The sequence below is a fragment of the Eurosta solidaginis genome, chromosome 4 (genome assembly GCF_040869045.1).
Source record: "Eurosta solidaginis isolate ZX-2024a chromosome 4, ASM4086904v1, whole genome shotgun sequence".
In the NCBI taxonomy this organism is placed as follows: domain Eukaryota; kingdom Metazoa; phylum Arthropoda; class Insecta; order Diptera; family Tephritidae; genus Eurosta; species Eurosta solidaginis.
Genome location: NC_090322.1, coordinates 184,143,325 through 184,156,425, shown reverse-complemented (window position 1 = coordinate 184,156,425; position 13,101 = coordinate 184,143,325). Strand labels below are relative to the sequence as shown.

The following is a 13,101-nucleotide window of genomic DNA, read 5'->3' as shown; positions in this document are numbered from 1 at the left end:
TTTTGAAGAATATGGCTGATTAATGGTGCAAGATTGCTCCGACCGCACATCAGGGATGATAAATGGATTTTTTCATTTTGTACCAACCGAGGAAAAAAATGTACCAAATCATCCAAAAATGTACCAAAAAAAAGTCTTCGGATGTGAATTTGAACCAAATTAGAGCTATATTCTGCTTCTTTATCCAAATACTGTTTTTAGTCAGGAAACCTTCTAACACACTTAGTTTTAATTAAATTTTGTATAGAAAATATCCTTTCTACGTTTTTGGATGATTGTGGAATCGACAATATGCCTTGAACTATTCTATAAATATTGAAAAACTTTTGCGCGTTTCATTTATTTTTAACTGATTTTAATTCTTCCCAAAACTGAATATATATAATTAAATTTTTAATTTTTTAAGGCTCTCATGCTCTGCTAAAGCTCTAAATTCAGAATTAATTTTCTCTATTTTATCAAATACAGATTTCGGAAACAAGCCCATAACTAAGGGCACAATAACAATATCTGTTTCACCGCTTAAAATACTTTCTGCTGAAAGCTTTTTGCCCCACAACAAAGTTTTATCATTCGAGTTTACTTTCTTTAATAAAGTACTACAAAATTGTATATAAAATTGTTTAGCACAGCTCTTAAATAAGTCATCTTTTTCGAAAAGGTTGTTTGATAGAATAATATCCACATTAACACCGCAGTAAACTTCATCTGGGATTAAGTGATTTTCGTCTGAATCAATATTTAACATCCAAATAAGACTGGAGTCTAAATAAGATTTTTTGTAATTGTTTTTGTTTTTATCGGCCTATTGATAAATGATTCAAGGTTCGATTCGAGCTCAAGGCCAGAACAATAAGTTTTTCTAATGATAATTATTGTTATATGTATTTAATTAGCGAGCTTTGCTCATATTGCTTTATACAATGGTTTTTGTAATTGATATTAGAGAAAAATTGTCAGTTTACAAACGGCGATGGTTACTACGACATGTTTCTGAATTTCACTTCTTCATCAGCTAGCTTTTCGGGAGCTGAGCATTGAACTCGAATCTCCAACATTCATATCAGTGCAGGCCTTTAGCTGCTAAGCCATATGAACTAAAAAGCGGTGGTTTGTTTGACTGGCAAATTTGCTACTTCTATTCCTTGGGAACTTGGCACTTGGGAATGTCAAACAAAGTAATTGACAATAAACAAAAATCCAGCATTATCAGTGATTTGCACCAGATGGCGCAACACTGAATAAATATAGTTGGTAAAAAGGAATAGAAGTAGCAAATTTGCCAGTCAAACAAACCACCGCTATATAGCTAAATGGTTAGCGCAGCATGCCTAAAGCGTACTGATGATGAAGGCTTAGCGCCCTTCGAAATGGATCTATCTGCGCAGCTATGTCAGGTTGTCTGTAAGATTTTTTTTATACAATTTTCAATTTGGTAATAAGTAAAAGTGTGCGAATATCTTCAGACTGCATTTCTATATTCACATTATTTATTTTATTTAAATAGTAAGAAAGAAATGAAAAACATACTTTATAAATAGGACTTTGAAAATTTTCAGATATAATATTTTGATTACTGCTTTTATTTTGAAATACGCAAAGATTAAAATAATACTTGAGGGCATCCCATTGCTTAAGAATTCTATCTATGACTGCTTGTCTAGAAAGCCACCTTTTGGGGGCGTACTTTAGTATAACATGCATTTCTGTATCGAAATGTTCTTGAAAACTCTCAAAGCATGCCCTCCTAAGGGGGCTGTTACAAAAATGATAGTTTACATCTTTTAAAGATTTATCAATTTTGTTGGGAAATGCATCACAAGCGGACATTGAAGCTAAATTTAAAATGTGACAAACACATCCATTAACATGCAGATTTGGAACAACTTGCTTCAGCCTTGCTTGTACTCCGCTTTTTGCTACCATCATGACCGAGCAATTGTCGGTAGTGAAACCAATCAGTTTTTCAAGTGGTATTGAATTGTCTTTCAAAGATTTAATAATGGCATTAAAATACCCTCCGTGCTACTATCGGTCAAAGGTATCAAATCTATCAATGCACTTATTATCAAAAATTCGAATCGAAACTTCCAAATATTTGATATACATATTGGGTTGGGTCAATTTGTATGGACGAAAGTTAACCGATATCGCGGCATCGATTTTTTGATAGGATTTGGGCTCAGGAAAAAAAGTTCCAATACGCATACCCAAAAAAATAATTTTCGAGCCTGCGAAAAAAATCGATTTTGGACCAAAATTCTTCTAATTTTCAAAAAACAGCATTTACCAATTTTGCATTTGCCAATTTACACGAATAAAGATACATAAAAAGTGATTTGGAGCATTGAAAATGAAAAAAAAAAAAAAATGCATAAAAAATCGAAAAATACGATGAAATTTCGCAGGCTCGAAAATTATTTTTTTTGGGTATGCGTAGTGGAACTTTTTTCCTGAGCCCAAATCCTATCGAATAATCGATGGCGCGATATCGGTTAATAAATCAACCCAGTCTAATACATAAATCAGTCATTTCATCTACTATTAAGAGTAAGAATTCTTCTGACAAAATGCAATTGTGGATTTACAATTTTCTGGCCCTGTTATTTGAGTTATTATTTTCTGTGCTTTAATTCTATTGATGCAAAATTTGTTCACAATTTTAGAATCAGTTATGCTATTTTTCATAAGCATATTTAAAAGATCCATAATTGCAAATGGCAAATTGTGCTCGGCAACAAAACAACTCAACTATATATTTTCTTCCAAAAATCTAAAAATTTTTTGTACATTCAGAGCTGCTTTGCAAATTACTTGAAGTGTAGGGCTGTATTTTACAAAAATGTACTAAATATGTCAATGTAGTACCAACGTACTTTCGGGAAGCGAAATGTACAAAAAAAAGTACAAATATACCATGATTATCATCACTGCCGCACATTACTAGATTAGCAACCCAGTTAAGTCACCTTTCCGTCCATACTGAAAAGCATTGAGGATCTGCAAATGAGCTAAGCCCATGTTCCATTAACCGTAAAGGCGTCCAGACATGCTTATGCTATCATTGAGTATTATCACAGTAACCAATGAATATAAAATCTGTATCTTAAAAAAGATATTTCACATATCGCCAAAAGAAAGTTTATCTGTTCCCCGGGATTTATCGACCAGGTACTTAACGAATTATAGAAAAGAAAAAGAATGCAATAATAACCGTTACCTCTTTACCTTAAAGTTAAGTTGAGAAAGAACCAAACCTCAGTGGCTTAACTGCTCAAACTATATTACTCTATCCGCGGTATGCTGTCGACAGCGTTGACCAACGTGCATACATACATACTAGTACATATATCCCCGAACAACCTTGCAACAAATAAAATGAAAACCTGTGTACCTAAAAAAAAACACATACAAAACAGCAATAACCACTTTGGGAGCAAATTTTTCAGTTGGTCGCCACCACTGCAGGCCGCATCGTCTGCCCCACTTCCTGGCCGGTATGTTAGGCCACCATTTGTCCAACCAGGTTGTATGTTTGCGTGTTCTTACTTCTAACACGATCATCAAGGTTGTACCAAAAAAAGGACCAAACAAAGACACTTTTCCGCCCAAAAAAAATTTTTTTTACATTCCCACTATGTGTCCCATTCATTTTAAATTAAGGTTAATTCTCATCAACGTTGCACTAAATAGCGGCGAAAATTAGGCACGTCAAAATACAATCACTTTTACTTTAGAAAGAGGAAGAAAGAAATGTAACAAAAAAATAGAAATTAAATTTAAAAAAGTGGTCCGCGAAAAATGCTAAATAACCAGCGAAAAAATGTTTTGGCAAAAAATGTAGGTACGACAAGGAATTTTGTATACAGGGTGATGCAATTAGTTCAGATAATAATGATTTTAAAATTGCTTCGCATATTTTATAGAAAACTTATTGCACATATTATTTCCCCAGGACTCAAATCGCAAGTTTTTTGTCCTCCCAACGGTTTATAAATATGTATTTAAGCCTTTCTATAAGTGTGGAATACCAGAAATAATTTTGTCATCTTACATAAACTGGAATCGAAATAGAAAGCATAAAGTCAAATGGGCCTTTGGAACTCTGCATACATACAAAAAAACGTTGGACAAAAAGTAGGATTCGAAGACGGAGTCTACGTCATAGAATGTAAAATTTCCACCAAATAATGCCGAAGGGAAACCCAGCCTAGAAAAACTTTCTCACATTATTTTGATATATGGTTTGGTAGATGGTGTGAGAATTATTGCTATTTTCCCTCGAAATCCATAATTTCAACTATCGCTCTTCAAACAAATAGTTAAATCACATGTGAATGTTATACTAATTTCACAGAGACGGCTTATTGAATAATAAAGGCAATTTTCTACATTAAGACGCTTATTGAGCTCAATCTTCCCTACAAAATTCGAATCTATTATTATTTCATTAGTAGCTAATCGAATGCCTAATGAAGTCAAAAGCACAATGCAACTCTGTTGGCAGCGTTCCGCTTCCGTTTCCGTTTCTTAGTTTTCAAAGCAAATGTCTGCATGGCGGAACGATACAAGGTGGCCGCATCGAACAGCTGATTATAACCTTTTTTATTTGATTTAATACATCGACTACCGGCGCAGTACGATTTTGACATTTGTCCATCGAATTTACAAGTACATGGAATTTTTTTTGTTTGTAGGTATGTCACCATGCTCCCACCTTGTATCGTTCCGCCATGATTGTCTGTCTCATCCTTCATACTAATCGAGCGGTTACTTCTGTGTGAAAGCAAAAAATTTACGATTTCATTAGCAGGTGAAATGAGATCATTAAGTTTCTGTGTGAAAACAGTATTAGTCTTCTACACGAACAACTGAAATGTATTAGTCTTACACTGGAACTACTGAAACGGGTTCGTCATCCACGCGAACAACTGAAACGCGTTAGTCTTCCACTCGAACATTAAAAATTTGTTAATCTTCCACGAAACAACGAATCCCTCTAGTCTTCCATGGGACCGACGATATGTAGTCCAAAAAAGTTGGAATTGAAATTCGAATTTGAAACCGTGTAGGCTCCACAAAACCCCTATAATGAGTACAGCTAAAATTGGAACTTGCAGGCCTTAGTGGTCGGCTTCTAAAGTCACATATCGACCTTATATAGCATTTCCGTCGACATAGCTCAGCACATAAGTATAGCAAGTGCCTTATTATTATAGTCGACTCATTGAACTTATTTTATGCTCTTCATATTATTTAAGTACAACCTACTACCTTTTTTGGATAAAGATCCCACAAATTTAGTATTTTAGGTCAAAAATAGTTTCTTTCCGTTATTCGTGAAAAAAGGGCATATGTGACCCGGCCTATGAAAAGGTGGCTTATGACTCAAAAAAAAATTGCGATAAACAGCTGTTAAAGATAAACAATGCATTTCTTCAGTTTCTCAGTAGTTTTCTTTTTTTTTTTTTTTTTGTGGTCATAAGCCACCTTTTCATAGGCCGGGTCATATCTGTTGATTTCTCAGCTGAGAAAGATTTTCCTTCCAACTCTGTACGATTATATGAAGCGGTATGGAGTGAAAAAAGTTTAGATGTGGTAAGTGGTAAAGCATCATGTCCAAAGAACTTGTTGCTGATGTTGTTATAAGAGCAAAACCGCTCCGAAATGAATTACGTTACGATCCTGTAATATACTTAGTGTTATGGAACTATCTGCTGCGAGAACGAACTTTACATTAAATGGGGTATCATTACCTAAATGCAATCAGCATGCAGATAAAGTACGGATTGAATCAAAAATCCTACCACAAAACAGGACTTGTAGCACTACACATGTCAACAGCTTTTCATACAGTCAACCAAGGCGCGTTACTGCAAGATTGTAAAGGGTCCTGCCTTCCTCAAAGTCTCAAAACACATAGCATCGAAGGCGGACCACAAAATATCTGTCTGGTCGGCAAGCAACGGTGCAATTCAGGAACGTAACATCTAAACCCAGAATAATTAAACAAGGTGTATCACAGGGTGGTGTTTTATCCCCGCTATTGTTTAACTTCTACATATAGAAACTCCCTACGCCACCAGAAGGAGGCACCATTGTATCCTACGGGATGGCTGCACAATAATGGCCACAGGTCTAGGCCCACACATCGATGAGCTATGTAATAAAATAAACAACTATCTCCCTGAACTCTCCAGTTTTTTCGCTTCACGACTATCTACCATAGCGAAGGTCTGGTGTAGTTTTAACATGGTCATATTAAGCGTTCCCTAAATGGTCCGGCTAGTACATCAATGGTGCTTGTTACCGAAACGTACCTGATATATGTATATCCGGAAAAAGACCATCAATATCAATGATACTCCCCAAAACTTTGGTGGAGTGTCTATATCGTAAATACTACAACAACAACAACAAAAACAACAAGATCTTCGTGTTCAGATCCTTCCAGACTAACCGAACCTAGTACAGTTTGCCGCAGCGCCGCACCCTGTACAAAAAAAGGCAAGCCAAACTGCAGCTCACGTCAAGCATTTCTAAAATACTACTAGTAGAAAGTAACAAAATGGACTCAGCTGCTCGTAAATTTGAAATGCAATTAAATCGTTGGCACCAACGGTAGCTACATAAGTTTGTTCAGCAACAAATAAATGAGAATGTAATTCCGTTCACTCGACAGCACGTTGGATAGCATCGAAGGTGAGAAGCCGTAAAATCGTGAAGCAAAGTGCTATCGAGGCGGTATAAGCGGAACGGGAAACTTTCAGATTTCGCATACAACTTGAACTTATTATTTACCGCCAAAAAAAGGTGGCGCATTACGCGGATTGAACGGCACAGAAATGAACATTTATTTTGTTCACCTTTGGCAATAATTTAAAATTTGCTCAAATTACTCTGCGAGGATAGCGAACAAATTTGAAGGCAAACTCGTTGAAGGGGAAGTGATTAATGAAATTACAAGGATTGTGCAAGTATTAAGTGTTAATGTTTGAGTGTGTCCATATGAAATGATTATTTTGTGATTATTGATATCAAAAATAACATAGAAAGAACATTTGATTTTGCTATAAATAATTAATTATAAAATATCCATGAAAATTATGAATGGTGGTCGAGTTTAGTAAAAGTTCAAGTAATTTAATTATGACGTGCCCCCACAAACATTTCGTTGAAAACTAATTTTAGTTCAGAAAAAAAATTAATAACTATGTATATATAATTGTAGCTTAATAAAGAAACCATAATCTGAAATTACCGGAAAGATATCCATTAGTAAGTTGTTTCATTACTTTTCCTTTGTACACGCATCCGTAGAAAAAAGAGATATGGCATTTAACGGTTATAGCGGGTCCCGCATGATAAGTACCTTGTTTCCGTTTACCAAGAAAGAACTTTACTTTTCAATTGCCTATTTAGTGCAAAGTTGATATTCTTGCTAGAGTTAATGCTGCTTCACAGATAAACGAAGTTTTTACTACATGTTTCGAAATTATGGCTGCCAACAATGACGTGGTAGCCAAGGTGCAAATGCGCTTACTCTTTGCTTAATGACAGCAAGTGCTTCATTTTGTTTTCATTCACCACCATCAAATCCATATTTTCCGCTTCAGCATACGCCAGTGATTTCACGCTTTTATATAATATTTTTCCAGAGGGAGCAGTGTGTAAAAGAGTCACCAGTCAATGACCAGGGTGATTTTTTTGAATGTGGTTCTAAGCAGCTCACTACGTGAGTACACGTAATGGAGATGACAACCTAGGCCACTCCATCATAATCGGTTTAAGGGCTAGCGATATAGACAAGTTTCTGTTTTATTATCGGATTAATATCGGCTTATTACCAACAGCGAATTATTGCCGCCAAATTAGCGGTTTGTTATCACATAATATTAAATTTTGCCGAAATCGTTCCTAGCAAATCAATCAAACGTCGATAATAAATTGGTAACACTCCGATAAGCAATCGATAGCTGTTTGATAACAAATCGATGGCTCGCGATAAAAAATTGGCTAGAAGTGTGATTAAATCGATACTAGATCGATAACTTTTTGATAATGTAATGATAACTTCTTTATGTATAACGATAGTTTTTCGACAATAAATCGATCACTTTTTGATAACAAATGGATAACTTTTCAATAACATGTCGATAACTTTTCAATAACAACTTGATAACCACCGATTATAAATTGCTAGTACTCGATAACAATTAATAAAACTCATCTATACCACCTATACCTTCGATAACTTTTCGATAACAACCGATAACATATCAGTAGCACTCCAGTATCTTTTCGATAACAATTGTACATTCTTAGCCCCCCGATAACAATTCCACAACTTTTTAAAAAATCGATAATTCGTCGACAAAATATCGATAACTTAGCGACAATGTTTGGTATCGATATCAATTTATAACACTTCTATAACTCGTCTATTCCAGCAATTCCACCACATTTACATATATTATATGTATATTACCCAATATATGTACATGCATAACATACCACTTCCCAACACTATGCTAATGCTACACTTACGTAGCTTACGCTTACATTCTGAATTCCCTCACATCGTGAATTCCCTTAAGATGTTCACACATTAAAAATTTTAATACTTTGGAAAGCATAGGTCGAAATTTCGGGTTCGGTGAAGGCTACGGTTTAGATTCCCTCTTCCGTCAGGTTTCGGTCTGATTAGGTTCTGATTTTGTTTCGTTTACGCTGCCGCCGTGCCGATGTTTGTGCTATGGTGGCATAAATCTCTACTTTCGAAATTTCGACACCCGGCGATAAAAGATCAACTCAAGAAACCTCAAAGTTATTTGAAAAGTACTTTCATTTGCAAGGTTTGGATAATTAAAAGGCTTTTGCAAATGTGAATGAGTTCCTTTATTGTTTTAGGATGCTATAAGGCAGAGATCGCCACCCCATAAGCGCTTTCACGCAATTGTTTTTGTAAAACGCTCAGGCAAGCGCATCGCATAGGCAAGCGCATCACACATCCCCGCACGCACGCATTCTATCCTCTCGCAAACAACCGAATGTATTCTGCTGTACCCATTAGGAACTAAGCTGCTATAATTTCGTGTAAGACGACTTTTGAAGTAATATTTTTGGGTATATTTTTGTTTCACCTGTTCGAAAACAAAGAAGCTTTGTTTGATTTATTTAATAATTACAATTAAAATTAAATTAAATTTCAATTGAACGCATGTAGAAGTATTTTTAAATGCATTCAAGACAACAATGCGATACGTTAATTTTGAAAGCTACCAAGTCCGACTGGGTTTGTGTACGTGCCAGCTGCTATTGCCAGCACTGATTGGTTGTAGCTATTTTTTTTAGAAAACAAAATGATGAATAGACGTGCACTGACGAAAATTTATTTCGCCCCACTTGATTTTAAAAATTGAATATGGAATATACAAATTAGTGAAAAGTTTGAAGTAAGAAGATAATTTAAGATAATCACTCATTTATCTAATAGAATGTAATAAATAATAGCCCTGTTTTCTTAAACGATTTTATTTAGCTTGACTCTGTTTAGCGAACAGAATTTTGTAATCGAAATTTAAGTAACTTCCCGATAAGCTACAAGCTTGAAACTTGGAAAATAGTTCAGAACCCGATGACAATGCAATAATAAGAAAAAACTCCCGCTAGGTGGCGCATGGATCGAAGTATTTAAAAAAAATGTGTTTGTGCTCCGATTAGGCTAATATTTGGAACACATAGTGAATACATGAATATAAAGCGGCATATGGAAATAATCGCCGCCAGGTGGCGCAAGGATCGAGATATTAAAAAAAATCTTATTTTATGAATTTTCGAAATTTTACAGTGTACTTTCTACAAGCTCAGTCGCCATCTTTTTTATTTTTGGATTTCAAAGTAGGTGTGGTCACGCTTCCATAAGAAGCTCGTGGCGATCCCTGCTATAAGGCATTAATTATGTGTTGATACGAATATTCCTAACAGTGAATTCAAATATATATTACTCTTTTTTTTCAGGTAAGCACCGCATACGAGTATAAATAATTTCTTCAATACCAAAAATATTTTCCAACCCATCGCAGCACAATGTGATAACGTTAAGGTATGTATGTAACTTATATGATGCAAGGGAACTTTAAAATCTTTGTCTATGATACATGATTAGCCTAAAAATGGTAGATATGTTTCCTTGTTAAGTTTGTTGTTACAGTAACAGCAAGAACTCTACCGATGCTTTAGAAGAGTCTTACCGAATTGAGCAGAGCTTTCCTCAATATGACTATAGTATGCTCGAGACCATTATGCAGTATAAGTTGACAAGGGAGAAGCTTCGGCATAGAAAGAGGAAAGAAGAGCCAAATGGGTCAAAACAACGTATGTCGTGCCCTTTAGTATCCTATAAAATATATTAAGAAACAAATTCCAAAACAAGTATGCCTTGAAAACATTTCAAAGGGAAATTTAATATGTATGAAAAAAACGCTGAAATAAAAATAAGCTGAAAATAGAAATAAGCAAACGCAATCACGTACTAGTGCGTCAAGCAAGCGCAGCGGGGGTGTAAAAGCAGGCTGCCATCGGAAGCAATAAGTCAGTAGGAGTTTGTCGTTGTCACCATTACTCAAACATCTTTCACTAAAGCGGAAAGGAGCGTAGTGAATGTTGATTTTCTTCCATTTTTTATTGAGGAAATAAAGAAGCTAAATCAATTTCGCAAAACAAACAGGGCAAGCGAGTGTTAGGGTTGTTTTAACTTATATATTAGGTGTATCAACTGCTCGCCTATACCTTATATAAAGTATCTAAGAGCAGACAATTTGATTCGAAGAGCACTATTCACTCCTTTCTCCCTCGATCGTGGACTTCGAGAGACGTGAGGAAGCAGAAGGATTTTGCTAACAATCCGAAAAATAAGTGTCGTCTTTTCTGCTTCAGGGCCTACATTGGTTGCTGCTTACATCTGTATGCGACTGATTGATTAATTTCCGAATATTGGCCACGCTAATACCGCATTACGAGAATTTAAATTTCAAGGAAAGGGCTTGAAATCAATTGAACCTGAGACGCCTTCAAATGCAGGAACAAAAAATTTAAGTCTTGGATTTGAGAGATACTGCGTCGCCAAGGATTGTCGTTTATACTTGACGTAACGCGTCTTAGTGCGAGCCGCGTTAACCAAGGTACCTCAATGTATCGCTAATTTGCACCTACCCGTCGACAGAAGAGAACGACCATCCGGGTCTGGCCTCCTAGATTAGAAAAAAACATACGAACGCTTCTCCCGGCATGGCATAAAAACTTTGTCGGTTTTAACTTAATAGTGTACACGGAAAATGCAATTAGACCTTCAGTCGAAAATTTCAGGCTCTGTTGTATAACATATCTAAACTTGGTGGGACCGGTTGAATTTGAAGTATGGTAACACGTAGTTACTAGAACAAAACTACCTGGCTCTGGCTCAACAAAAAAGGTGAAGTTTGAAGTGTAAATAGAAAGCTGTACGGCTTGAAAAATATTGATTTTAAGTTAACAGGAGCTCACCCAAGGGTCAGAATTAAGCCACATCAGAGGTAAATCTATAAATTAAAAATTTCAGGATTTTTAAGAATAATGTCGTCGGCTTCCTACTGGTAATAACCGATACCAAACAGTTGCCGTCTTTCAGTGAGTTTTACAGCTCCAGCTCACGCTCAATTCCCACGGGAATGCTCTGGATCATTGAGACACTTGAGAAGCAGATGTCGTGAAATTTTCGCACACGTGAAATCTGATAGGCAGATGTCGCCGCTGTTTTTCATTTAACTCATACGGCGAAAGGCTAAGCAGTGACATCTATTTTTGAAAAAGTAGGTTTATTAAAGGCAGTGTTGCCAAACTAAAAATAAGTAATTAACAAATTATCTGGCTCACAAATTGAACCAGACTTCTATCTGGATTTATCTGGCTCATATCGTTGTTGTTGCATTTACATACAAAATTATTTATCTGGCTCAGGATTTTCCCACCGGACGATAGCTAGTGATTGTTTTATTATCGACTTATTATCGATAGCGAATTATTATCGTTGGTTTACTGTCGGATTTCTGTCGCCGTGTTAACATTCACTACATACCGATGAGCTATCGCTAACAGATCTATAACACCTCGATAATAAATTATTAACACTTCGATAACAAATCGATAACTTTTCAATAAGTTAGGATACAGCCTTAAGGACATTACTATATACGGATACCTCGCAGACTTTTTGGCATCTTTATCCGGTGAAGAGAGAACAAATGAGGCGTCTCGGAGAAGAGAAAAAAAGGGAGGCGTCCTAGTTTAAAATAGAGAAGGGCGTGAAAGAATCGAATGCGAGCAGCTTTAAATGATGCTTGGTAGAAATCAAAGCCATAATTTCTATTGAAAACTTCTGCGAATGGTGAGAGGTTTCAATGCCAGGGCGAATTCTTGTAAGAACAAGACTGAGAGACAGAGTTGGTAAACCCCTTAGCTCAATCAAGGACTATGGAACCTACGGTCCATCATACAACTACGGCCCTACCTACTATGCCTATAACACCCACCAATCCTTAATATTTCATATAAAGCTATATTTAGTGTACAGTCACCAAGACGTCAGTCAGTGTTAACCGATACAAATTCCGAACTGCGTTGGGTTCCATCACTTCAAGAACCGAGCTATAAGCATTAGAAAGTAAAGTTAGCCTAAAAATCTTACTAAGAATAGCTCTTGCTAACAATTCCTAGGAACAACGAAATGTATAGGAAATTGAGAATAAAAGGAAGTTCTTTCTCGATGAACACAGCCCGCACTCTTTGAGTCTTTATCATGCTCGTCTTGATATATGGCGCGGAATACTAGATTTATGATAGATCGGATGGCCCTTATACTGTTGAAGGGAGACGTTTTCGAGAAGATGTTTGCATCTTTCCATTTTGATAATGACGAGTAAAAAAAAAACAGAATAACAGTAAGACTTGCTGTTATAAACAATAAAAAAATTAACAGCTTCATTGATGGGTGGTGCATGGTTCCTTGCCTTAGAGATTACTCATGTTTTTATCCTTATCTGGCTATCTAATTAGCTTTCCAAG

The 13,101-nt window shown here is 35.9% G+C and overlaps 2 protein-coding genes across 21 annotated transcripts in view; one reads left to right on the top strand and one right to left on the bottom strand.

The window, feature by feature from the left end:
* The window catches only part of LOC137250764 (uncharacterized), a 411,869-nt gene that overhangs the window by 291,648 nt on the left and 107,120 nt on the right, over positions 1–13,101 (bottom strand). The gene's annotated exons all lie outside the window — the stretch shown is intronic.
* kirre (kin of irre) overlaps positions 1–13,101 on the top strand; it is a 209,961-nt gene that overhangs the window by 95,136 nt on the left and 101,724 nt on the right. For 15 of the 18 annotated variants that reach the window (XM_067784156.1, XM_067784154.1, XM_067784160.1 and 12 more), the window contains one exon: positions 10,021–10,105. The exons of the other annotated variants lie outside the window; for them this stretch is intronic. The gene's annotated coding sequence lies outside the window, so the exon portion shown is untranslated. The remainder of the gene's footprint in view (positions 1–10,020; positions 10,106–13,101) is intronic. 18 annotated transcript variants of the gene reach the window in all.